Source organism: Equus caballus, chromosome 26, assembly GCF_041296265.1.
Source record: "Equus caballus isolate H_3958 breed thoroughbred chromosome 26, TB-T2T, whole genome shotgun sequence".
Taxonomy (NCBI): domain Eukaryota; kingdom Metazoa; phylum Chordata; class Mammalia; order Perissodactyla; family Equidae; genus Equus; species Equus caballus.
In genome coordinates this window covers 33,841,842-33,868,097 of record NC_091709.1, presented here as the reverse complement: position 1 = coordinate 33,868,097, position 26,256 = coordinate 33,841,842, and the positions used below count along the sequence as shown (strand labels likewise).

The 26,256-nt window shown below is 37.9% G+C and overlaps 1 protein-coding gene across 17 annotated transcripts in view; it reads left to right on the top strand.

Moving 5' to 3' along the window:
* The window catches only part of GRIK1 (glutamate ionotropic receptor kainate type subunit 1), a 357,358-nt gene that overhangs the window by 78,334 nt on the left and 252,768 nt on the right, over window positions 1-26,256 (top strand). The gene's annotated exons all lie outside the window — the stretch shown is intronic.

Here is a 26,256-nt window from a genome sequence, read left to right as displayed (position 1 = left end):
GCATGTACCACACACAAGGGGCATTGCAGGCCTCTGAGAGGCTAGGTAATGGTCATGCAGTTATATCAAACACCACTTCTCTGTTGTTGTTGTTGCCTTGTTTTTTGGTGAAGAAGATTGACCCTGAGCTAACATCTGTTGCCAGTCTTCCTCTTTTTGCTTAAGGAGGATGGGTTGCTGAGATAATATCTATGCCAATCTTCCTCTGCTTTGTATGTAGGATGCTACCACAGCATGGCTTGATGAGCGGTGTATAGGTCTGTGCCCAGGATCTGAACCCACAAACCCTGGGCTGCCGAAGTAGAGAACATGAACCTAATCACTATACCACTGGGCCAGCCCCCACTTCTCTGTTCTTATTTGAAGTTTTCAACACAACTGGCTCCTTCATTCTCTTGGATTCTCTGGCACTGTATGATAATAATTTTTCTCCTAAGTCACTACCTGCATTTCTGAGTCTCCTTTGCTCACTCATCTTCCTCCCCTCCATGTAATTTCTGGATGTAAACCAGGCATGGGCATGAGGACCTCTTCTTATCTCCAGCTGTATAGTCTCTCTGAGTGGGTTTCCCACTAGGCACTGTTGCTAACTTCCAATCTACAACTCAGACGCGACCTCCCCGAAATGTGGAGACTTGTATATCCAGTGGCCAACTTGACATCTCTACTCGATGTCCACATATGAATCAGAGACTTCACATTTCCAACATTGAACTCTTGCTTTTCTCCCCAAATGTCTTTCCCCACCCTAGTCTTCTATACTTCCCTAAATGTATCCTAAACCATCCAGTTGTTCAAGCCAAAACTTTAGGGGCAAGTCTTTCCTATGCCTGTTCCCCAAGGCCACCAGTCTCAACCTCTCACCATCACCTTTTAGGAACATAAATTAGAACATCTCATTTCCCTTCTTATAACTCTTCTTTGGGTACCCATTACAGGTAAAAAGAAACCAAACACCTTATCGTGGACTCCCAAGGCCTCCTGGCCTCTGCCTACTTCTCTGACTACGTCTCTCTATTAACTACATAATTTACTTGGCCTGAGACACTGACCTTCTTTCTCATGCCAAACTTATTGTTACTCTTGGTCTAGTTATTTCCTCTGCTGGAAAGCTCTTCTTCCTGCTCCTTCTCGTCATTCAGATCTCAGAGTAAATATCACTTCTTTATAGAAGCTTTTTTTAGCTGCCCATCTGAAGTTTAGGCAGACTGTCTAGTACTTCCCTGTATTTTAATTGTCTCAGTAGTGCTTATCAGTAACTGATATTCTTCTTTTTTATTTTATTACTTTACTTTGTGTCTCATTCACTCTGTAAGAAAATAGCTTGGTGAAAGCTGGAACTTATCTTTCACATCACCACCTCTCCAGCCCTAAAGACAATGAGTGGCACATCATAGGATTCCAATTCATACTTGTTTAGTTGATATTACAAGATGACTGTCTATGACCTTAGATCCAGAACCCAAGTTCAATCCTTGAAAAGGCTGTGGTGCCTTAAATAGCTCAGTCCTTGGCCTAGTAAAGTGACTTCAGTTCTCAAGCTAATGATTTACTTTTGAATTAAAAAATCTATTCAAAAAGCCAATTCTTAGGAGACCGCCCTCTACGATGCAAATATCCCTAGTGAAGCATTGTTAAACCATTAACGCTTCCAAATACATTTCTACATCAGTTCCATAAGTCAGTTTCTTAACAAGATCTTAAAGGATTGACCCCTTAGACTTTTAATTTGATCAAAGAAGAGGGAACGGAATGATCAGGAGCGTGGACATGGCTAGGGAAGGCCAACTCAAGTGACATCACTCCTGGGGTGCATGAACCATCATGAGAAGGATTCTGGATGCTAGTGAAGAAAAATAGAAAATTCCTTTTCACTATTTTATATATGACCTCCCCTGACAATCATCCCTTCATCCTTGCCAGTGACCTACAAGTTCTTAGGTGATCTCCACGCATGCCTCCATTGCCTGGGAATACTTCCTGCTTCTCTCCTCCTCCCTCAGTCCACTCCAAGAACCCCAAATTTCCTGTTATCCCCCATCATGTCTGGTATGCTATCTCTTTGGGGACTCTGCACTTGTTCCCTCTGCCTGGAAAGCTATTCTGCTGAGTGTCCAAAGGCTCACTCCCATACCTCCTCCAGGTCTTTGCTCAGAAGTCATCTTCACAGTGAGGCTGGCCCTGATCACCCTGTTCAAAATTATAACCCCACTGCAATCCCCAGGTACCCACTGCTCCCACAGCACTGCCTATTTCTTTTATTGTTTCTTTAATTTTTGCTGCACCATTATCTCCACTTGATATGCTCTATATTTCATTTGTTTATTGTCTTGCTTCTTCCACTGGTATATAAGTTTCAGGGAATTTTGCCTGATTTTACTACATCTATTTTTCCAGTGCCTAGAAGAGTGCATAGCACATAGTAGATACTCAGTACAAGTTCATTCAAAGAATGTTCACTGAAGACTTAGTACCAGCTCTCCAACAGATGGGGAGAATCAGACATTTCCATGAATCCTATACGGTTGACTAAGGGAAAAGCATCGTAGGATTTTTCTCCTTCAAAAAGCTGAGTTGAGCGGATTAAGTAACAAAAACACAAGTAGAAGTAGTAAATATTTCTAATATCACAATGGTTCTCAAGTGGGGGAAATGTTTTCCCCAAGGGATATTTGGTGAGGTCTGGAGACATTTTGGTTGTCACAGTAAGAGATGCTGCTCTCGTCTAGTGGGTAGTGACCAGAGATTCTGCTAAACATTCTACAATGCACAGGACAGCCCTCCCAATAAAACATTATCGAGGCCAAAATGTCAGTCATACTGAGGTTGAGAAACTCTGTACTACTGTATAAATGTTAAGAGTTTTCTTGTTCTAAGTATTGACTTTTTAACTTACTCGAAAGGAAGATTCATTATGGCACAAATTTTATAGTCATTTGCTTTGAATTGTCAGGGTCTTTAAAGATAGTGTAAAATATTTTGCCAGTAGAAGGATAAGGAAAGGTCATTTATTTAAACTGTTCAATGAGTCTGGAATTCCTTTTATATTAAAAAAAAAATCTTTTTACTACTCTTAGAACGGCTCAGAACAGTATTTGGAGTGGGAAGATATGTTGATTTGATGCAAATCTTGAAGCTTTAAGATATATGATCAGCATGATTTATGTTACCAAAAGGTTTTTATCTAGACACTCTACATAGTTTTTGATAAATATGGTATATTTATCAAAGAAACTTTATAAATTAAGAAGCACTAAGATAAAAATATATTCCTACTGCAATCTCAAACCTACAGTTGAAATACAGTAATTTGACACAAGTGCTAAGATTTAAAAAAAAATAGTTCTCAAGCTGATGTCAGAAAATATTCTCCTATATCATAATAAAATGATATAAAACTTTACTTTGTATAAAGCATTTGTCAGCTGAGAAACATTTTGACATATGTAAAGTTTCATAAATGACTTGCATATTTATGCGATTGTTCCTTCATTCGCTTCAACTTCCAGACCACATTTATTTAATGCCTACTATCTGCCTACTATGAAGAAGATATGAACTGTGCTCTCAGATGTCTTGCAATCCAGTGGGAGAGATAAGATGTGCATACAGAGAACTAAAATACAATGTGGAAGTGATAAGGGGCAAAAGAGGTTTAGCTGGGAGTGGAAGGATGAGGGAATTCTGCCTGGAGCAGATGGTTTTTAGTCTAAGCTTTGGGGAATAAGTAGCATTTTCATTGGTAAGGGCCTTCCTGATGGGAGAAGCAGACTGATCAAAACCTCAATGGATGGAGGTGTCCAAGGTAGGGCAATGGTTCAGTAATTGACTATTTGCATTTGTTTTGAGTGCAACATAAATGACAAAGTGCTCTGCAGGAGAGAATTAGTTATTTCTACTAAATAGGGTCAGATTCCTGGAGACTTTGAATGTCAAGCTGTTGGCATACAGATCAAAATAGAAGGGAGAAGAATATTGACATGAAGAGGTATGAAGAAAAATCCTCCAAGAAGCAATGTATAGATGAGATGATACGAGCAGAGGCTGAAGTCAGCAAGAATAGTTGGGAGCACATCACAAGAACTCAGAAAAGGGGTAACCAAGATCTGAACTGGGATGCTGGCAATGGGAATGGAGGGGTGGGAACAGACATAAGAAACTTCGTGAAAGGAGAAATAGTAGGACTTGACAACTCTTCTATGCAGGTAGGGAGTTAGGGAGAAGGGTCAAAGACAACTCTGATGTCATAGCTAAGTGAGGGGGATGGTGGTGTCTTTAAGAAAAACCAGAATATTAGGAATAAGTGCAGATCTGGGGAAACAGAAAATATGTTTGATTTTTAACACATTGAATTTGAAGACAGGACATTTCATTCAAATGAAGATATCAAGATGCTGCAATTAGAGACCTGCAGTTCAGCTGAGAGGCCAGCCAGCACTAAAGATGCTGTTCTGGGAAATGTTCTAGTTGCTAAGACTGCTGAAGCCACAGGATGGATTAGTAAACCTGACTAAAATTAGGTGCTATACTATGGTTTCCTTAGTCAAGTTCATAGCTCAGTAAGTTAGTTATTAGATCTTTGTTTTGCAGAAGATAAAATGTGTCCCAGCGACATTAATTAATGTGCTTGGTCACAAGTGCATGATCACACAGCTGGCAAGAGAACCAGGACTCAAGCTAAGGGCAGTCCGACTGGTGTTTTCACTGTGTTATATGTAAGGTTATAGGAGGGAGCAAAGGCAAAGAACAGGCTGAAGGTGGGACCTGGAGGATGCTAATTTATGGGAAGAGGATGCTGTTCATGTCTATTAATTTGTTTCTCTTTTGTCTCATTGCATTTGTAAACAAGCTGCGTGGCACAAGGAATGCTACTCTCATGTCTCAGAAAATCATTTGTACTTGAATCATTATGATAGACTCATCTTTTCATTGATTCTAAAATAAGCTAAAGGTTTGTACAAACTGACAATTTAAAAAAAAGCGGGAATTGTATTATTGACATCTTCTAAATTAGCTTGCTTGGATATCATAAATCAAAATTTGCTTTCAGGGTACGTTCTTAAAATAATAAATTTCATTTTGTGATACCCTCTGGCTTTATACAAACATCATTACATGTTAGTTACCATATAACATATACCACTTCCCCTCTTATGTTGTTGATTTCCACTTTGGAATGAGCTGAGGATATGACTGATGAGTTTACACAAAATGAGAACAGTGGTTCCAATTCTTAATGAAGAGGATTTATGTGCCTGGTACATCGTAAGATCGAAGAACTGTCAGAGCCCAGATGGAGGGCAAGAACACAAGATGTCACAAGCAAAAAGTAGGGACTCAAAAATTGCTTTAATCAATAACTCCCTGGTGCTTGTGACCACATTATCTACTCCTGGGCTCAATTTGTGTGTTGTTGTGGTTGTCATTGTTGTGGCTGTTATTGTCACTTTGAACAGCGGTGGTCAGCAAAGAGGATGCCAGAGGTTGGGTCAAGGGTATGTGTGTGATTAGAACATAAACCTGTAGTAGCATTATCTTTAACCTTGAACAGCTTAAAATGAGCACACATAGTCACATATCTAAAAAGCAGAGATTTAAAAACCTACAAGCTGCTTAATGTGTATCCCTAAAGAAAAATTTTACCTCTATTGAATTATGTTTACATCTCTAAGAATGAAGAAACCTAACTGAAGAGCCACATGAATATTCAGCTTTATGACAAATAGAAGATTATTTTGATTATGAAAAAGAGATTACTTAAATATTTGACATAGTTTTAGAGCACTTTCTGTTGGCAAAAGTTAATGAAGTGAGGAAAATATTGTGATCCTTTTGAAGGTCAGTGACTAAAAGAGAACCAAAAGGAGTAGAAATAAACTTCATGGGCATATGCTGTTTTAGGATTTCCACAGATTTCAACACTAAAAAATGTTTCTGTTGGGGCCAGCTGCTCTCTCCTTCTACCCGAGTAAATGGTAATAGAGAGCATCTCCACTAGCCAGGGCAACCTACTGTTTGGTTCAGTAGTTCTCCCTTTTAGGCACCAGAGGGCACTAGAAGGCATGGAGACCAGAGCAGCAAGCCCCTCCACACTGAACCTTTATGATACCTTCTACCATAATTAACACCTGAAGAACGCTGGAGAAGCTTTCTCAACATGTGCTTGAAATGCACAAGCTTTTAAGAACCCTCATTGGTACACACCTTGAATTTAATGCACATTCTCTCATTAGAGGCAGACTGATATACTGAAGTCAAGGAGGTGAGTAAGGAAAAGGGAGTAAAAACCACATAGACACATTGTCTTTGGTTAAAACATTGCCAAAAAAACCAGCCTATTTTTTAATGGCCTTTTCTCCTTCCTGCCATCACCCCGTACCTATCTTCTCCACACTGACACATAAAAACCGTACATGATGCTCTAAGAAAGGATGGGAACGTGAAACAAAGAATTTTAATATGACAAACAAGGCAAGAGAATAATGTCTTTAAAACAGGAAATTTCGTATTTAGGAGCTTTTCCCATATTGATAGATGCTTGACTGATTTTATCTCATCATCAACCTTGGAAGCTATTAGCAAAAGAGATTGCCATTTACCATCTGTGATGTCCTGGCAATGACTTAATATTGTTCTGAAGGTTTAATTCAAATATATTTAATTCAGCAAACATTTATTAATCTTATGAATACTTGGCACCATGCTAGGGGCTAAGGGAGACCAGGATGAACAAAACAAAGTTTTTTACATCAAAGGACTTAAAACCTTATAAAAATAGTAAGATGAGTATATTATAAAGCATAATACAGAATAGAACATGGTAAGAAAATTTATGAACAAAGTGCTTAGTCATTCATTCATTCACTTATTCAATAAATGATGTATTATTTATAGGTGCTGTATATACATTAGTTAACAAAACAGATTTGGGTTCTGTTCTGTCTTCACAGAGTTGTCAGTCAGTTGGGGAAAAGAACAGGGTGGTGTGATAAAGAATCCTTTGGCATATGAGAAAGTCCTGAAAATCTTTTCAAATAGGGTGGAAAAAGAAGGATTTTCATAGGAGCTGACATTTAAAAGGAGCAACACATTCCAAAGAGAAGGGAAAGAGCATTCTAGGTATACTAAACAGCTAGCTAATGTGAAGATGCCAAAAAAGGCAAGAGCTTGGCATGTTAAAGGAACCCAAAGAAGGCCAGCAAGCTGGAGTAAATAAATGGTATGCAGAGGACCAGGTCATATAGAGCCTCACATATGACATTAAGGACTGAAAGAAAGAGCACATCTAGCCACAGGAAACCAAAAGGCTTCATAAAGGAGATTCCTGTCTGCAAAAGATGAATAAGATATTGATAAGCATGATAGTGGAAAGCAGGACTTCTGGATAAAAACAGCTCTATGACCTTAGACACAGAGGTGACAGTTTGTGTCTGGTTTGGACCCTAACAAATGCAGGATGGAACTCTAGCGGTTGAGTAGTATGCAGTGAGCCTGGAAGCATGGGTTGGAACACATTATGGAGAACGTGGAGAAATAAATGGTTCACTAGGGGACTGAGGGGAAGTCACAGACGATATTCCTGCTGAGGAGGAATATGGGTGTAGTTCCAGTTCAGGAAGTCTAATCTGGCAACAGCATGTGTTATTTATTGGAAGAAACAGAAAGAGAATTTAGAGTGGTGCCTAGAAATCTACAATGATAGTCAGTGAACAGAATATAGAGTCTTAGAGTGGTGGCAGCAGAATGAGAAGCAGGGGACAGATATGATGGTCATTGCCAAGGCAAAGTCTCTAAGTGCTGGAATCTAATTGTTGTAAGGATCAAAATAGAAGGTCAAAGAAAACTTAAAGTTTAATCTTGGGTGACTGAGAGAATATTAATCACTACTAGTTAATTATGGCTAAGGAGGGTGATAGTGAATTCTGTGTGCATGTGTGTGTGTGTGTGTGTGTGTGTGTGTATGTGTGTGAAAGACAGAGAGAGAGAGAGAAAAGAAAGAGAACTGAATAAACAAAACCAAGTAATTAGGAAGGATCGTGGCAATAGTGTTAGGGGTAGTTATATATGCTCTTGAAGCCATTATCCAGTATCCAGTGGAGTTGATGGAAAAATGGAAGTCCAGCTAAAGAGCAAATATAGAGGATAAGATGATAAGTTGTTTTTGAAGATGTTTGATTTGAGCTAATGGAAAGACAACCAGCCATTGCAATGCAGACATAGGGCTGCAGAGCGATCTAGCCCAGAAATATAAATTTGGGAGTATTCTGCAAGAAGGAACAGTTGAAGTGCGAGAGAATGTATAGAAGAAGTAGAAGATGACAGAAGAGAGGAAGAAAGGGTAGAGGAGAGAAATGATGGAAGAAATAGTGAAAAGGACAATGAGAGGGAAGACAAGAGATCTAAAATTAAGAAGTGAAGAAGAAAATAATTCATTAAAGGAGAGAAAGAAAGCTAAAGGATCAGAAAGGCAGAATGGAGAAGACCCAGTAAAATAAAAAAGGTGGAGTATTGAGAAGAGAGTGGGACTTCAATTAAACAAAGTCACACTTTTATACCACATTTTTATTCAAAAACTTTTCAAAAATATTAAAATATATATATATGTGTATATACATATATGTGAAAACTGAATGGAAAAAGCATTTCATGATGAAGGAAATAAGAAAATACAAAGAAATATTTATAACCCCTATCGGGAAGCTATAAAGAATATTTGCTAAATACTGTCAAATCAGAACCAAAATGAAGGAGGAGAACAAGAATAAAAATGTATCTTCTTGGTCTTTAAGCAGGACACAAATTTCCCACCCCCAAAAATACATGTCACAATACTGAAGAGTCCTGCTCTGATGTTTTAACTAAATCAACAGTATATAAGATAGGTCACAGAAAAACAAAAGAGGAAAGGTCCTCAATGAATCTTAGTACAACTCTGTAAAATGACAGCGACAATGTGTGAGGAAGACGTATGTCTTCCATTTGGTATTCATCCAGGAAAGAGGAGAAGGTCTAGGGGCAAAGGAGACTGGAAAAGGGAAAGGGAAGCAGTGACCATAAAAACTACAACCAAAGTGCGTCTGGATCCAAGGCTCTGAAGCCACACCCTTTGAAGGCAGAAATAGAGATGTTGTCCTGAGACAAAGCATTAACAAGGTTAGAGAGAGGACTTTCAGGCTATTGTATCAAGACTGCAGGATGCCCACTCGCTTCCTAGCTTGCTGCCCCTTCCCACGCAATTCCACAATGGACTACTAACCCTATGGAAAAAGGAAAAATAATCTGAAAGGATCCAACACGGAACATAGGTGTACATAGTGCAGGCAAATAAAAAGATAAAAATAAAAAATCAGCAAAAGGCAAATGAGAACAAATACTTCAGGGAGAAACCAAAAAAGATTGTAGACAACTCTTCATTTTCTCAAATAAATTGTAGACAGGGTGGTCTCCTGCGGGAAGGGGCAGGGATGATGTAAAGAGGAGATAAAAGCATGTGAATCAGAGATCAGAAAAAAGAAGGGAAGGGAGCTAATACAACAAAAGAATAAAAGAATAACATGAATGTTTTAGAGAAAAAAGCCATATTCCCGCAACCAAAACAGAACTAACAGAAATGAGAACCATCGAAACCTGGTGGACAGGCATGAGAAATCTCACAAAACAAAATGGAAAAGACTGGGAATTTTTAAATGATCACAAAAATGGTGACAGATGACAGAAAAAGATATTCCACATATCTTTTGCTTAATTATTATTCCTGAAAAAGAGATAACAACAAATAAAGGAGAAAAAAAATCCAGGAATATAAGGGAAAAAAATTTCCTGAAATAAAGCAACAATCATTCTAGGCAGGCACCCAACATCGCCAGAAAAATTAGAACAGTACAACCAATTTTAAAATATTCTGCTTAAGTTACTTAGCTTAAAAGATAAAAAAGGGCTGGCCCCGTGGCCGAGCGGTTAAGTTCCCGCGCTCCGCTACAGGCGGCCCAGTGTTTCGTTGGTTCGAATCCTGGGCGCGGACATGACATTGCTCATCCAAACCACGCTGAGGCAGTGTCCCACATGCCACAACTAGAAGGACCCACAACGAAGAATATCCAACTATGTACCGGGGGGCTTTGGGGAAAAAAAAAATAAAATCTTAAAAAAAAAAAGATAAAGAAAATATTTACAGGAACATAAAGAAGGACCAACATGGGTCTCCTTTGACTTCTTACTAACACTCTATGTCTGAAGACAGTGGACAGCCTCAAAAGTTTTGTAAGTAAGGGGAAGACGATTATTATTTTCTTTGTCAAGTATAGACAGGCATTCTAGAGCATGCAAGAACTCAGTACTTTCTTGGAAAATTTACCTGATAAGAATATCCAGCAAAAGAATAGCAAAATAAAAATAAACGCCTAGGGAGCTGAAAAGTTATAGAAAAAATACTAGTTATCAGCCTTGAATCTTTCAACAGTAGCACAGAGATCAGTCATCCTGTGAAAAGTAACTGGAGGAAACAGTATATAAATGTCATAAACCTCAGTGATGTAAAAGTAATGATATAATTCACAAAAAATGAGCAGGTGGCAAAATAAAGGAGGTGGGAATATGTGTAAGTACATTTAATGCTTCTTCAGCATAGTAACAAGAGATACCGTTGCTAGTGATGCTTCTGTGGAGGATCAAAAGATACTGTCTGAAGTAGAAATCTGTAGTTAAAAATCTATAATGATCCCTGAATTCATGTTTTTCATTACATTTTCCTTAAATCTAGAGGGATTTTCAGTAATTCACTTATTTTGAAAAAATGTTTACCTAAAGTCCAACAATTCCTTTAGTTTCACTTCAGCGTCTTTTTCCTTAAATGCATCTAAATTTAAACTTAACAGATTTATTAAAGAAGGAGAGGAGAAAGTGCCAAACCACTAGTCACAAGCTGAGGCCTGAGGTATTTCCTTACCTCTGTACACGGACCCCAGCTGAGGGTTTAATTTTGACCTTCAGGTGTTAGTGCTGCTAGCTATTAGCTGATGTCAGATATTTGGTAGCATCGTCTAAATAGTCTGAGAACTGCAAGAATATATTACATTCCTAGGTAAAACAAATTAAGTTTCCAGATCCTTCAAGTTTTTGAAAAAAAAATCCATGTTTATAGGGAATAAAATGAAATTAAGCAAAAGAAAAAAACTGAATGACAAAGATATCTATTCGAGCAAATGTCACATTAAGACCAATAAACCTCTGCGTATTTACTCCTGAGACACCGTGCCTTTCAAAATGGCATAATGAGGGTGTGAGTACAACTCTCATTCTCACTCTCCTGTCAGAAAGTGACAGTTGCCCGCGTCAGCCCTACTCCCAGAGCGCTGACTATCATAGAGGGAAAACTTGGACGTGACAGAACCAACTTCCTGCCCTACGACTCGGAGTCTGTGGGGACGGGACCAGTCAAAAGGAAGAATCATCTCTCCAGACGGAGGGAGAATATAAATTTAAATCAGCAGAAAAGCAGAGCTCCATTACTGAAGGAAGGAGAGCTGGTTCCCAATTATCTCCCTTAGTCAGGCACCCTCCCCAACCTCAACAAATGAATTAATTTGTAGGTCTTCTCCAGCTAAATTAAAATCCATCTATCTTCTCTGGGGATTTTCTCCTCCTGTGGAAATGGAGGTTTCTCTTCCTCAGCTGTCCTCTGAAGCTTTCAGCAGGAACCAGAATTCTAAAATAAGAAATCCTTTAAAACATCAGGTCTGTATCTCTTACACATAAGAAAATATCTAATGCTTTTCACGTAAAAAAAAAAATCTTTCGACACATTTCAAAATATCGGCACAGAGTTATATAAACATCAACATCAGTATCATACCTGTATGACATTTCATATTTTTCAAAACACCCATTTGATCTTCACTATAAATAAGATACTAGTAGATCTACTGTTTTTGAGGAAATAAAAATAAAAATAAAAACAAAAATGAAACAAAACAAAAACAACTAAGTCCTCCAAAGGTTAGGTTACAATGCGAGCAGAATTGAATTGGACCCAGGGTTCCAAGGCAGATTCTAAATGTGTGCCACTATTCTGAGCATCAACAATCATTACCTCAGATCCTTAGAGGGCTTTAGTGTTTCCTCTCATGAGCCAATCCAAAGAATTCTTTAAATGTGAATCTTGGACAACTTGAGTGTACTCAAGGACCTGTTCAATGATTCATTCTTCTATTCTATAGATATTGATTCAGCCCTACTATCCATATGCCATTCTTGAAGCTAGGGAGCTCAAGAGCCAGGGATACAGATGAAAAAAGAGGGAAGTCAAAAAATAATTGGAATGTAGGGTCAGAAATATACTGTATGAAACATACTCTTAAATCTCCTTTGCTATACCTTATCCCTGCTTTGTTCTGAAATCTGTCATTAAATGAAATAAACATAGCATCTCAAGAGAAAGGGCCACCCAAGAAGTCTATGTAGATCTTAAATTGTGAGTGAAACTGGGAGAGTGCTCTTCATAGAGAGTGAAAAATTATTAGTATTCCTGCTGTATTTAATGCCAAAATATTAAGATTCCTGACAGGTAGAAAAGTACACTGCAAAGATAAAGATATTTAATATAATAATGACATAAAAGGTTAATGTTGACTTGTTTATCGGATAGTTTTGAGATAGCACTACCTAATCTTTGCCCTTCTCCTATTGATTATAGTGATGGGAAGTAATGAACTGTTACCATTGGACTTGACTCTCCTATCACGATCAAAAATATACGTATTTTAAAATCTAAGTACTGCTGTGCTAAATACTGAATATGAGATCTTTCTTCTGAAATTAACAATTTTAAATTTCCCCCTAAAATGTGGACAAAAACTTTTGAAAATTTCTAGTAAGCTATCAGAATTTGAAGTTTACTGACCCGTATCTAGTTAAAGCAATCTTTTATTCCCTTTGCTTTCTTTCACCATTTCTAACTTCACTCTGTGTTCCTAAGAAGAAAGAACATAAGTATCCTTTTGCAACAAATATTCCACTTTTTATTCTCAGCACACTTTCAAATCACCATGAAAATAAATAGAAATAGTGAGGTAAACTATATTACATTTCTGGTTATACCCTCTCTGGACCATCAACTGAAACCAAAAGATATATAATCTCTTGAATATTCACTTTGGGAAGCAAACAATGGCCTGGGTGATTCAAAACAGTGGATTTATCAAGATTATTTATAATTGGCTTTGTAATGCTTTACATGTTTCTGGCAGATCAGACTGTTACGTTTGAATAAAGCAAAGCACATAGAAAAAAGGGATCAACTAAAGATTTAGAACATCTGATAATTCACCCAGAAGTCATGAAAATTTGATCACATGAAACAAGCAACAATTAGTAGGAACAGTTGAGGCTGAGAATCAGTTAGATGTAAGTACGGAGTTGATTGCTGCTCATTTTGTATCAGAGGTAAAGATGGGCATTTGGGATAAGGCAACCGATCCAAGTAACCATCAAGTAACCATCAACCTTTACTTCCAGGAACAGCTTCCAAAACAAAAGAGCTATAAAAGAAATTAACGAGAAGAATAATACTATAAGTAGAAATAAATATATACTTTGTCCATCTTTTTGTGATAATGATGGCGTGATCCTTGTACAGAGTGGCATGGAGAGAGACCTCATTTGTCAGAGGAAAGATATATCCAATAGCAGTTTCTTTTGGCTTAATTTATAAATGATGTATATCCTTTTGTGGGTCCTGGCCATACATGGACCTGTTAACTCTATCATGGCCCTAGATGGAATCATTATTTTATTGCAAAGGAAATGGGGCAAAAGAGTGAATATGGCAGCTCACGTTTATTATCACTATTGGAAGAATAACGACTTCATTCCCTTAGAAGGATCAGAAATCTTGTCCTCAAATCAGAAGGAGCATGCCATCCTCAGACAGAAATTCAAATAATTATGAAGGGTTCAAAAATCTGTCTGCCACAGAATCTAAATTGGCAGCATTTGCACAATTGGAAAGAACAATGGACAGCTTATATAATTTTTTTGCAGACTTTAAAAATTTGGAAGTATTCCATTGGTTGACATGCTTTAGTTTTGCTGAATTCGATAAAGACATATTGATTTTCAATTGACAGTGGAAAGTTATTATCTCTGTCATCAAGTTAAATATAACTCACTGTCCAATTTGTGGTAGTATGTGTATTACACAATTTCATAAAAATTAAAATGTAGTTGATATGACACTCTTATTTGCTTACAGAAATAGATAAAAAAGAAGAGAAACCAAATATTGTATATGCTTTTGTTAGGTAGCTAACCGATGCCAAACCATCCAGATGTAAAGTTAAGCTCAGTCAACCAATATAATCAGCCGCTTGCGAAGCCATATCCTCTTCCCATTTATTTGCCAAGCAAATCTCCTGCCTGTGTTTTTTCCAGCTGGTGTGTGAATTTTATAAAATTGTAGCTATTAGGGTGGCTGTGTTTGGGAGCTGTTTTCTATAGTGCATTACTTTTGGATTCAGCCTTAAGCTTTCTTGTTCTATACTGAGAGTCATCCTGATATTTCAGCAAGAGAAAACTAGAAAATGTCATTAAGTGTCCAGACTCAGTGTAAAACAAATTATTGTGAACCGAAACAATCTCTGAATTTATTTCGTTTGAAATCATTGTCTCACCACTCTCAGCCCTGTGTCAAACCTGGTCCATCCTCTGAGTGACTGGAAATGACAGTTTCTAGAGGGTAGGTAGCGATTCCTCAAGTCACCTGTGAGGACATCCTTAGGAAGTGAAATTCAGGAATTCCAGTTGGATAAACAGCCATGGCTGTGCCTTATCCTCCCCTCCAATTCAGAGATTCTCAAACATGATGTAACATGTAAAAAGTCATACATGAAAAACAAGGCTATTTATAGCCATGAAACTCTAACTATCCCTTTGCATGTCTTTCTGGAAGGTGAAATGGCAAAGGCTGACTTCTTTTAGAAGGATCTGTCTGACAGTGGTATTAATATTCCTGAACACTTTGAGACATCAGATCCCCTGTCCTAAAAGTCATGTTTGCATTGCTGCTGAGATATGTCTTTTAGTCTCACATTTTTTCTTATTTTTTTCTTTTCTTCTTTTAAACTATGAGTTAGAGTAAGAGGACAGGGATGAAAACATTTTTCCCCAAATCACAGAATCATCTAATCTCAAAGCTGGAAAAGGACATTGACTTATGAAGTCTAACATTACCTAATATTCTTGAGTTCCCACTCCACATCATTTGAAAACCCACCCTATACTTCCAAGGGAAGTTTAAGTTCATCATTTAAGAACTTCTTAACAAGGTCAAAATCTGCCTTTCTTAAGTTTCCACCTATTTGTCTTAATTTGAGCCTTTGGGACTGCATAGAATAGTCTAACTTCTCTTCTACATGAAAACCTTTCACATAACCTGCCATGCCACCAGAGAGACTAGTTTTTTTCATACTAAACATTCCCACTTTCATCAACCATTCCTTATAATATGTGCTGCTGAGTTCTACCCTCGTTGGCTTTCCCACAAATTTGTTCCAAATTCTTCTTGAAATGCAGGACCTACAGAATATTACCTTATTCCAGATATGGTCTGAGCAAATAAATATAAGTGGGACCATCCCTTCTTACCTACTGGACTGGGATCTTAGCATTTGTGTCCATAACATCTCACTGGTGACTTATACTAAATTTACTGTCTACTCAAATCTCTAAGGCTTATGATGTTACCAATAAGCCTTATCTTTTCCCTTTTGTAACTGTCTTCTTGCTTTTTCAATCCAAGAATAAGATCTCACAGTTATCACTGCAATTATCTATATAGTCTTCCAAAATTTTTTGGATCCTACTTCTTTCATCCCACATTATCTGTAAGTTTTACAATATTTTTAGTAACTTCATGGACAGAATCTTGACTCAAACCACAACCTGAAACTCCCTGTAGTAATATATCGATCCATTAATTTGTACTCTTAGAGTACAGTGGCTTAACTGGTTTAATGATTTGCTGAAACACATTTTTCTCCATCTTGTCCACATCATAGTGAAAAATTATATCAGATTCCTTTATACAATCTAAATACCGTCAACTTCATTTCCATGATCTGCGGGGCTCATACTTCTGACCAAAATGAGATGAGCCTTATCTTCATGGTTTTTTCTCAGGCAAACCATGCTAGATCTTTGTAATAATTATTTCATCTTAAGAGATCATAAGGCGTTCCTTTAATAATCAATTTTAGTATCTTCATTGTAATCAGCTTCAAACTCAGAGCTTCAGTTTGTAAAATCTACATTATTTTGTTGAAAACCAGACAGCAATCCGCCCTTCACCAGCCTTCTGATATGTCAGTTATTTGCTGTGATTTCTCTAAGCTCCTGGCAGTGCTGCAGTTTCTAAGGACTCGCAGCACCTTGGAATTTAACGCAGTTAAGCTGGGAGCTGGATCTCCCTGGGAGCAGTGGAGGGGGGTCTGTGTGTTGGAGTGGAGGGTCTGCTTATAACTTCTGAACTCCTCTTGGATTTCCATTCCCACTGACTAATTACTGCTTTACCTTTGATTTAGTTTTTTAATGCAAACAAAAGACAAGCTAAATGACTATTAAGGAAACTTTTTTCCTGTGATATCCATCTTCATTACACCACCACCAAGTTATTCAGAGAACTTTAATGCTCCTCATACTTTGAAGCACAAAACTATCCTCTTGGTTATGTGACTCAGTTTTCACAGTCTCCAGTCTTTGGAACTTCAACTTCCTGGTGCTCCTTTTATGGGCCTCTGTAATGTGACACCCACCATTGGAGCATGGGGCTCCCTTTTTCCTATTATGCATAGGAGGAGCTCTCAAGGTCTTGAGTTCTTTCAATGGGTCTTTTGCAGACATGCTTGTTACTTTAAGCAGCTCCCCATTTTCTTCTTTACTGGGATCATTTAGGAACATACAGACACAATCTCACTTTTTAACTTTTGGAATCATTTTCCTTTCCAGTATCTAATAGCATGTAATCAAACCTACCCCCTTTCTGAAATTTTCAAACTTACCTTCCTCGTTAAAATACTGGAAGGTAGATTTTGGTATGCCCAGAAATATGAGGTTCCTTGGGGTAAAGTATAGGATATTGGGGCTTTTCCACACTCAGGGCCTCAGAGGCCATATTGTACAGGGCTATTGTATTTTTCTTCCAGTTACCACTGATGGGGAGCAGTTATACTGTTTACTAACCGATTGTTTTTGATATTCTATGTCTTATTACCACGATGGGTCTGATTTTAAGTTTGACTTAATTATAAACAAGTTGGTTTTCTTTTTTTGTTTTCTGAGGAAGATTAGCCTTGAGCTAACATCTGCCAATCCACCTCGTTTTGCTGAGGAAGACTGGCCCTGAGCTAACATGCATGCCCATCTTCCTCTACTTTATATGTGGGACGCCTACCAAAGCGTGGCTTGCCACGTGGTGCCATGTCCATACCTGGGATCCGAAGCAGCGAATCCCGGGCCGCCAGAGTCAAACATGCACACTTAACCACTGTGCCACTTGGCCAGCCCCAACAAGTTGGTTTTCTTTTTGCTTATTCTTTATGGATTCTGAAATATTTAGATCTAAATATGAAATAGTCAGCTTTGGTGGTCTAGTGGTTAAGATTCAGCGTTCTCACCACCATGTCCCGGGTTCATTTCTTAGCCAAGGAACCACACCACCCATCTGTCAGTTGTGGCACTGTGGTGGCTGTGTGTTGCTGTGATTCTGAAAGCTATGCCACCAGGATTTCAAATACCAGCAAAGCCATCCATGGTGGACAGATTTCAGTGGCGCTTCCAGACTAAGACAGACTAGGAAGAAGGACCAGGAGAGCCACTGCCAAAACAAATTGGCCATGAAAACCCTATGAACGGCAGCAGAGCACTTTCTGATACAACACCAAAGGTGAGAGGATGGTGCGGAAAGACCAGGCAGGGCTCCGCTGTGCTGTCAACGGCATTGCTAGGAGTTGGAAGCGATTCGATGGCCCTAACAAAAAATATATCTGTATATGAAATATATGTCTAGGAGTAAGGCTGATTCAGAGAAAAGTAACAATACATAGGAAAGTTGTCTCTGTTTTCCCAGAACTCCCATGCTGCCTCTTTCTCTACCCCAGTGGCCGCCTGGCTGCCCTGTTCTTCCATTTCTCAGTCCTCTCATAGTCTTTCTTCCTGTGACTCTAAATAAATATAATCACATATTTATTTCCTTATTTATGATTACGTGTAAATATCCAGAAGTTACTTCTCCTTGGATCTATCTATGTTACCAAGCATCAGATGTTAAAATCACTACTGGCTAGTGGGAGGGAAGATGGGAAGTTCATTGTCAATCACTTATTTATTCCTTTACTCCAGAAGCATTTATTGAGCCTTTTACTGAGCCAGGCACAGAAACACAAGGTCATTGCAGACCAAGCGCCTGAACTCCAGGAACTCTCCTTCTAGTAAGGAATAAAGATACCTCAAAATATAAGAGATGTGCACATGAGAAATATTAAAATCAGAAGATTAATTTTGAATTGCAGTTTCAGGTTAGCTATCAAAAAAAAATTGGAGAAAGAATATCTCATGCATGAAAACATGTGGGAAAAGTATGAAACAGCATTTGAGGTTTTGAAGATTGCAGGTTTTGGGGTGTGCTTACAGCAAAGGGTCCCCATCTGAAAAAGTGGCTAGAGAGGAAACAGGAGCTGGATCACGAACATCGCGTCAAGCTAACAGTTTGGACTTTATCTCTAAAACCATAGGCAGTTTTGAAAGTTAAAATTTTCTGGGCTGCTTGAAACAAAAATATATGAAGGTCATATTTTCTTCTGTCCCCTCACGTCTCACTGCCAGACCCCCCACCCCTGCAAATGATCATTCTGCTCAGGGTGAATTTCAAAAGAAAGCAATTAAGCTTCATGTTTTCTGCATTACCCATAAAATTACTGCTTTTTCAGCATGAGAAAAAATGTGGACACATGCCTATGGGTTTAGCATCACATTTTTCTGATTACTCGTATTATAAGCTTTGTAAGTGCATGCTAATGTCTGTATAAAGATCTCTACATAGATATAGACATAGATATATATGCATTATTTAGCTATTTACATATACTTATCAAATTTTAACGTGTATAAACTTATGGTTCACATGCAGTCATGGCAAATCAGAGCAGATCTCATTTCTAATCTGAATCTAGCAGAGACTTTATTATCAATATCTGTCTTACTATAATTATCATACTAATTGTTCCACTGTACATAGGGACTTTTCATAAAGCAGATTAAATTGGCTAGGAAAAAAGAAGCTGTACTGCATAGAAACCACCTAAAATTAACATATACAAATAAACTAGGGGACATGGGTCTGTCTCCAAGTGTCATAATCAATTCTAGAGATTGATAATCTGACTTAGTACCTTTACATAACTATCCTTTTCCTACTTGGCCCCAAAAGAATGTTATTTCTCATGATTGGTTCTTGCATTGTATTAAAAATAAAGAAATAATACAATTTTCTCTTAAATGTTCCAGTGCTTCAGTTCAATTTCCTGCTGGTTGATTTCTGCTTCCTACTTTTCTTTCTAAGAAATTATACTCTCTATTCTGCAAAGGGCAATGCGTTGACTGCCTGAAATGAATGTGCATGGTAACAGAACATTGGGCAGCAGCCTGCTCAGGGTGTGAAGGGGCAACGTGCTATTGCTTTCCATGGGAACAGTCTCTCCCACAGCTTTCTTTCACCAGGTGTGGCCGCCACTACGAATTGGGGCAGGAATGAACATTCATATGGTTTCGGAAAATGACATCTGCTGTTGAGGAACAGGTTATTGAGTCAGAATTGTAAGGACCCATATAGGACCAAATAGAACCCAAATCACCAGATAATTGCTAGCTCCAGATTGAGCTTTGTAGAAACGATGACAAAACAACAAGTTAAGAAGTAAAAAGAAACAGGAAAAATAATCCTTCTTCTGCCTCAAGCTATTCCTAAATGTGACTTATTAAGGGCTAATGACTTATTTCTAGGGAAAAGGAATATTACCTGTGATTAGGACCCAGAACCAAATGTATTTATGAAATATAAAATGTAGTTTCAAAGATCCCGTGAGGCCCTGAATCCCCAATTTCCTCTCTGCACTGGCTGTTTTTTGACCCCAAAATGTCATCAAGTGATCAGTTGTTTGGAGATGTGCATTACCCTCATCCAGTTTTCTGACTATGGGATTCAGAGGTTCTAGAGAACTCTCGAAACATAATTGTGTTCTCAACAATGTTTTGGTGAATTAGATACCTGGATTTGATGGACAGTCTCAGAGCGGTATGAAAGCAGATGGGAAACAGAGAAAAGACCAAAGATGAAGAAACAGGACCTGGGATGTCATGATTTTAGCCCACAGCCAGCTCTCCCGGGGCCACCCCTCTGAAAAGACTTCTGGGATTTCCTTCCGCTCTCTCTTGTCCTGGATAGGGTACCACAGCAACCATCAAGCATGCTAAGTGAGCAGATGAATGCAGGTGGAAGCTTCTAGGTGCTGTTGGTTAGTAGGGTGAGTACCCACTCTATTTCAGAAAGGTATGTAGGCAGCTTACAAAGATACACAAAATATAGCAACAGTAAAGTGAGCTAAAAGTGAGGTGAAGGAAGAAAGGAAAATGATATTGAGTTAAGTGAGACCAACAGAAACCTAAACAGAGTATGTCAGCGTGCATGGCGGGTTACCTGGAGCATCTGTGATCAGAAAGAGCACAGAAATGCTGTGCCCACAGGAAGACTGAGTGTGAAAATCAGAAAAGCCAAACCTGTAATCTAAGACAAGACGAACAGAAATTAAGACAAGTGTAAGGATAATAATAATACAAAAAAATAACCCTCACTACTATGTATTGAATACTAAGTAGTGCCAGAAACGTGCTAAGGAATTTCTATACATTACCTCATTAAACATTCACAAGAACCATGAAGCAGAATTTTCATTCCTATTTTATATACTAGGAAGCTGAGATGTAGAGAAGTTATGGGGTAGAGTCATCTTTCAAATTCAGGTCTGTCACAGTCCCAAGCCCATGTTCATAACCATTCTTATAAGGTCAAGTAGAAGGTGAAGGGCTGAGTAAACACAGGAATTAATCAAGGAGTGAAGAACAAACTGAGGCTAGAAGAAAATAGGCCCACCACAATTTCCCCAGCTGCTATTTTCATTGACCATCACTAGTGGTAACAGATCATGCTACATAAGAGTAACCTCTTCCATTATCTCAATGACCATCATAATATATATATATATTTTAGAATATTGTCACCTCTGTTAAACAGTTTCCAAAAAATATAATTTTTTTTCCAAATACTTGATTAGACTTTGGTAGAAATTAATATAGCTGCCTAACAACAGGGTAGCAAAAATTATCAAATCATAGTTCTAAAAAATATTAAAACTACGGGGCCAGCCCTGTGGCCAAGTGGTTAAGTCTGTGTGCTCCACTTTGGCGGCCTGAAGTTCACTGGTTTGGATTCTGGGCATGGACCTAGCACCGCTCATCAATCCGTGCTGAGGTGGTATCCCACATAGAAAACTAGAAGAACCTACAACTAGGATATACAACTATGTATTGGGGGGCATTGGGGAGAAGAAAGGAAAAAAAAGAGGAAGATTGGCAACAGAGGTTAGCTCAGGGCCAATCTTCTTCACACACACACACAAAATATATATATATATAAAACTGAAAAAATATTTGGTCCTCAAAATTTATGATAACACTATTCAATTTTCCTAATACTTCCTCTTTCCCATTCATTTATTTATTTAATAAACCTATATTATGAATCTACCATGTGACAGATCTGCAGTAAACCCTGTGTAGTGGGAGTGATCTCTATTAGGATGTAGGTAAAATTATGTATAAAATTTTACATAAAATTGTATATAAAATTAATTTTATATGTAACTTGGTATGTATTTGTATAAAATTAGGGCTGCCACAATGCTATGGAGAAGTTCCTGGTTATTTAAGAGTACATAATGGAGATTCTCCACAATCATGTGGTTAAGGAATGGCTTCCAGTGGAGGTGGTGTGTGCCATGAGATCTGAAGGATGATTAGGAGTTACCTGGTTGAAGGAGAGTGGGAGAGTAGAAAGAACATTTCTGCAAGGCACATAGCATTTGCAAGGGCCCTTTGGTGGGTAGGAGCATAAAACATTCAAAGGATTGAAAGAAGGCCAATGGGGCTGAAGGGCTAGGATGGTGGGAGGTGAAGCTGGAAGAGTAGAGGAGCCAGAGAAGACAGCACCATTGAGGTCCTTCCAGCATTTCTGCCTTTCTCTCATTCCTCTACGTAAGTTAAGCGCTAAACATTTGCCTCTGGCAAATACTGCATGTTTCAGTGAAATCTATAAGCACTTCAAACTCCAGTATATTTCTTTTTTGTAATGACCTGTGGTAATAGAATATTATAGTACATACCTTAAAGGAGTAGATTTTTACCATAAGCATTATGCATTTAAAAAAATACCCAGACACACAGACCTGTGGGAGCTTGATTTTCTGCTTGTGTTATAACATATCACCTTCAACCAAATGTATACAATTTTGTGATTTAGTTTCAAATTAATATCATAAATATCCTTACACCTCTGTTGCATTATTTCATTGCTTTGAATTCTTACATCTTTATCCTTATCAGATTCTCTGAGATCATTGGACACATTCACACGATAGCATAAATAATTGTGTTCCTATTGGCCTGTAAAAACTTACAACATCTAAATTTCATGAACTGAAATTATTTCTACAGCATTAAGTTGTCTGAATTTTCTTTTATTCAAATGTGTATTTACTTTGCAATTATTATGTGAAAGGTTTTAGCACACTCTAGAGTTCTGTAAAAATAAATTATAAGGAGATAGACTAAGTTATGTACAGGGCTGTGATCAGGAAAACTCCAAGCTTGATGAAGCAAGCACTGTGTCTATCTTGTTCACCACTCTATTCCCAGTACCTTGCAATATGTGTCACATAGTAGTTCTTCAATAAAGTTATTTATTTGTATAAACAGAAAAGAAATTAAAAGAAGAGGCAGAATGAATCTATATTTTCTTTAAATTCCGGCTTTGTTCTAATTTGCTTTGCTTTGTATAAGCATGTATGTGTGTGTGTGTGTAAATGTGTCTTATGCAATAGTCATGGTTTATTTCCCATGGGAAAGACTAAACACGCACACACACACACACACACACACATGGATAATTAATTCAGGACAGTGCTCTTAACTCATACATTCCATGGTTGGCATGATTCCATGTGTAGATTTTCCAAGCCAGTGCTTTCCAATCATTGCCAGCGAAGTCCCCTGTTTTGGAACATGTGGTGTAAGATTTCACAAATTGATTCACATTTCTTAGGCCTTTTGAAAATAGGTGTTTCTATTTTGGAATTACTTCTTAAGCAATGAATATTTTGACAAAAAGCAACACACTTTTTCTTGCTTCCAGCACTTCTCTTGCTTAGTTGGAAACTGGAGAACCAATTACCAGTGTGGTTATCCCAAGTGTATTCTTACATGTTTTTCTTCTCTGTGAAAATGTTTCCAGTCTTTCTGATTATAAATGTTACAGGGTATGATGTGTGAATCAATCCTATCTGTGCAGACGCAGCAGAATGAAAGGTATAATGATGTAGGAGCGAAGTGTCAATGAATAATTCATATCCAACAGTGTGCGGTATTGAGTTCTATCAGGCAGCATTCCATGGCAGAGAGGTCCTCAAAGGCTCCTGAAATTCTACTGCATCAGCTCATTGTGTTTCTGCTTGGGTGGCAGAATCGATCATTCAGAATGAGTGAAATGACATTCATTGGCACTGCTTGCTAACACAGATAGAAAAATATGTAGGTATTTGTCACCACCAAACATTCATTCAACACATGTTGATTGAGTTCCTACTGGAGTTCTTGAACACCTGCAGGGTGTTTGATGTAGGAGGTTTGGAAAAAAAAGAGTATAACAGCCTCTGAATCCATAAAGCTTACCACCATTGGTAGAGATATATATAAAAAAAGATAATTACATCTCACTATGATCCATGTTATAAGGTGGCCACATGTTGGCCCAGATACTTTGCCAACACTTTGAGAAGAATTTGAGTAGGAATAATCTATCAATACAGTCCAGAAATAGGTTCTTCTTAAAATTAGTGGCTTATCTCTTATCAGAATCTCAGTGAGTTCATTGCAATGTGTGGTGAGATTTTTACTAATTTATGATTTTATTTTTACCGAGAAAACAACTTTCTATGAAACTTAAACGCAGCTCCAGAGTTTAATTTAGGCTCCTCCTCTTTTTTATATTAAGCCACATTGGAAATGAGTTCAAAAGAGTCCTAGAAAAGAGAATGAGTCAACTTCATGGTGATGGAGCCCTGGGATTTTGGAAACCAGACTTCTAAGACTAGATTACAGCAAGGGGAGCTGGTTTAAAGGGTTCTCTGGACTAAGACTGGTTAGGTTTGAATACTGGCTCTGCTGAGTGGCCCTGGACAGGTTTTTAACATCATTAAACCCATTCCTCATCTATAAAATGGGGCCAATAATGAAAACCTATCTCCAGATGATATAAGAATGAATGAAATTTTATAAAGTATCAAATCATGTCAGAGTTTCTAGGAAACTTTTGATTTGTTTATAGTATTCATTTAATTTAGCAATATTTAAATCCACTTAAAGCACAGGCTCACCTCTACCCAAATCACTAAGGTTTTCAGGCATAAACAGCTTTGGGCTTGTGGAAGTCTGTTATATTGGTGATCTCTGACGAACCACACCTCCTGGTGATCATGTCCTTGTGTAGTGAATCCAGGCAGGCTTCCTGACTCGCAGTAATCAACAGAAGGTAGCAAAGGGGACACCGTGCAAATTCCAGAGCTAAGGTTTAAGAAAGCCTGGGATCTTCTGTTCGTGCTATTTTGAAAGCCCCACGCTGCCATGTAAGAAATCCTATTATTTTGCTGGAGACACAATGCAGATAGAGAGAGATCATGAGACTCTGTCTCTGTGTATATACAAAGAGACAGACTCAATCATCTCACTGTACCAGCTGATTCAACCTCCCAACTGACCTGCCAGCTGAACACAAATACATAAGCAAACACTGGCAAGACCAGCAGAAGAACCGGCCAGCTGAGCCCAGCCCAAATTAGGACTAGTGAGCAAATGAAATAGTTCTCGGTTTAAAACACTAAGCTTTTTTAGGGGGGGAGGGGTTGTTTGAACAGGAATAAACTGAAATGGGCTATTTTCCTTCCCTTCACTTCCTTGCCCCACTACACACGTTGTTTGGATTTTTTCCCATATGTGCCCCTTTCACTAGTCGCTAGCTGTTCAATTCATGAAAGCCCTTGTGAGTTGATCTAAATCATCACTCAAGTCATTTACAGCATTTATGACACACATTAATTAAAAGATAATAGGATTCAGGGAAACCTGAGAGTCCAACCCACTTGGCTGTAATGGCTGAACATTATATCAAATATGAGTTTTACGAAAGTCTGTAAGAGTAGCTTCAAGAACATTCAATCACCCAAAACTGTTTATGCTTTTACAACTTGCCATAACTCATCGTGTTGTTGACTCATCATGGTTTGGGCATTTTAAAATATTATGATATATATTTGTATTCATAAAACCACTATTGTCCATTAATTTTTATTTTGGTTCTGATATTCTTTAGAGCTGCAAAAAATAATTTTCACCTAGAGCTTGAGTCCAAAGTACCATCTGTTTAAAATATGTGGTGTTTTCAGAATTCAAATAGCAACTTCAAGTCCTACATGCAAGAATTTCAAGTGTTAAATTTTGGTACATCTCTTCAACTTGATTCTTAGTACATATATTTATTGTCAGGCTTTTCTAATTATACTTAACCAGCTAAGTAACTCTTAAGTATAGCCAAATTTTTGTTGAAGATGGATTTGAACAATCCGAAGTTTCATCAGAAGGATAATTCTTCAGCACCATGATCTAACTAAATCCCTTTAGCACAATAGCATGGTTTGGGGCAAAAGCTACTTTAATTCCCCATTGAAATTCCCATTAGAGTTCCCATTAGAATATCTCTGATTTCAAATCTATTGGTACCATGTAAAAGACTTATTAATCTTATTAGAAGGAATTATTACTTAGGTATATAATTGATCCTTCTATTGATACTTTTAAAATAATATCTGTTGGTATTTAAGGAGT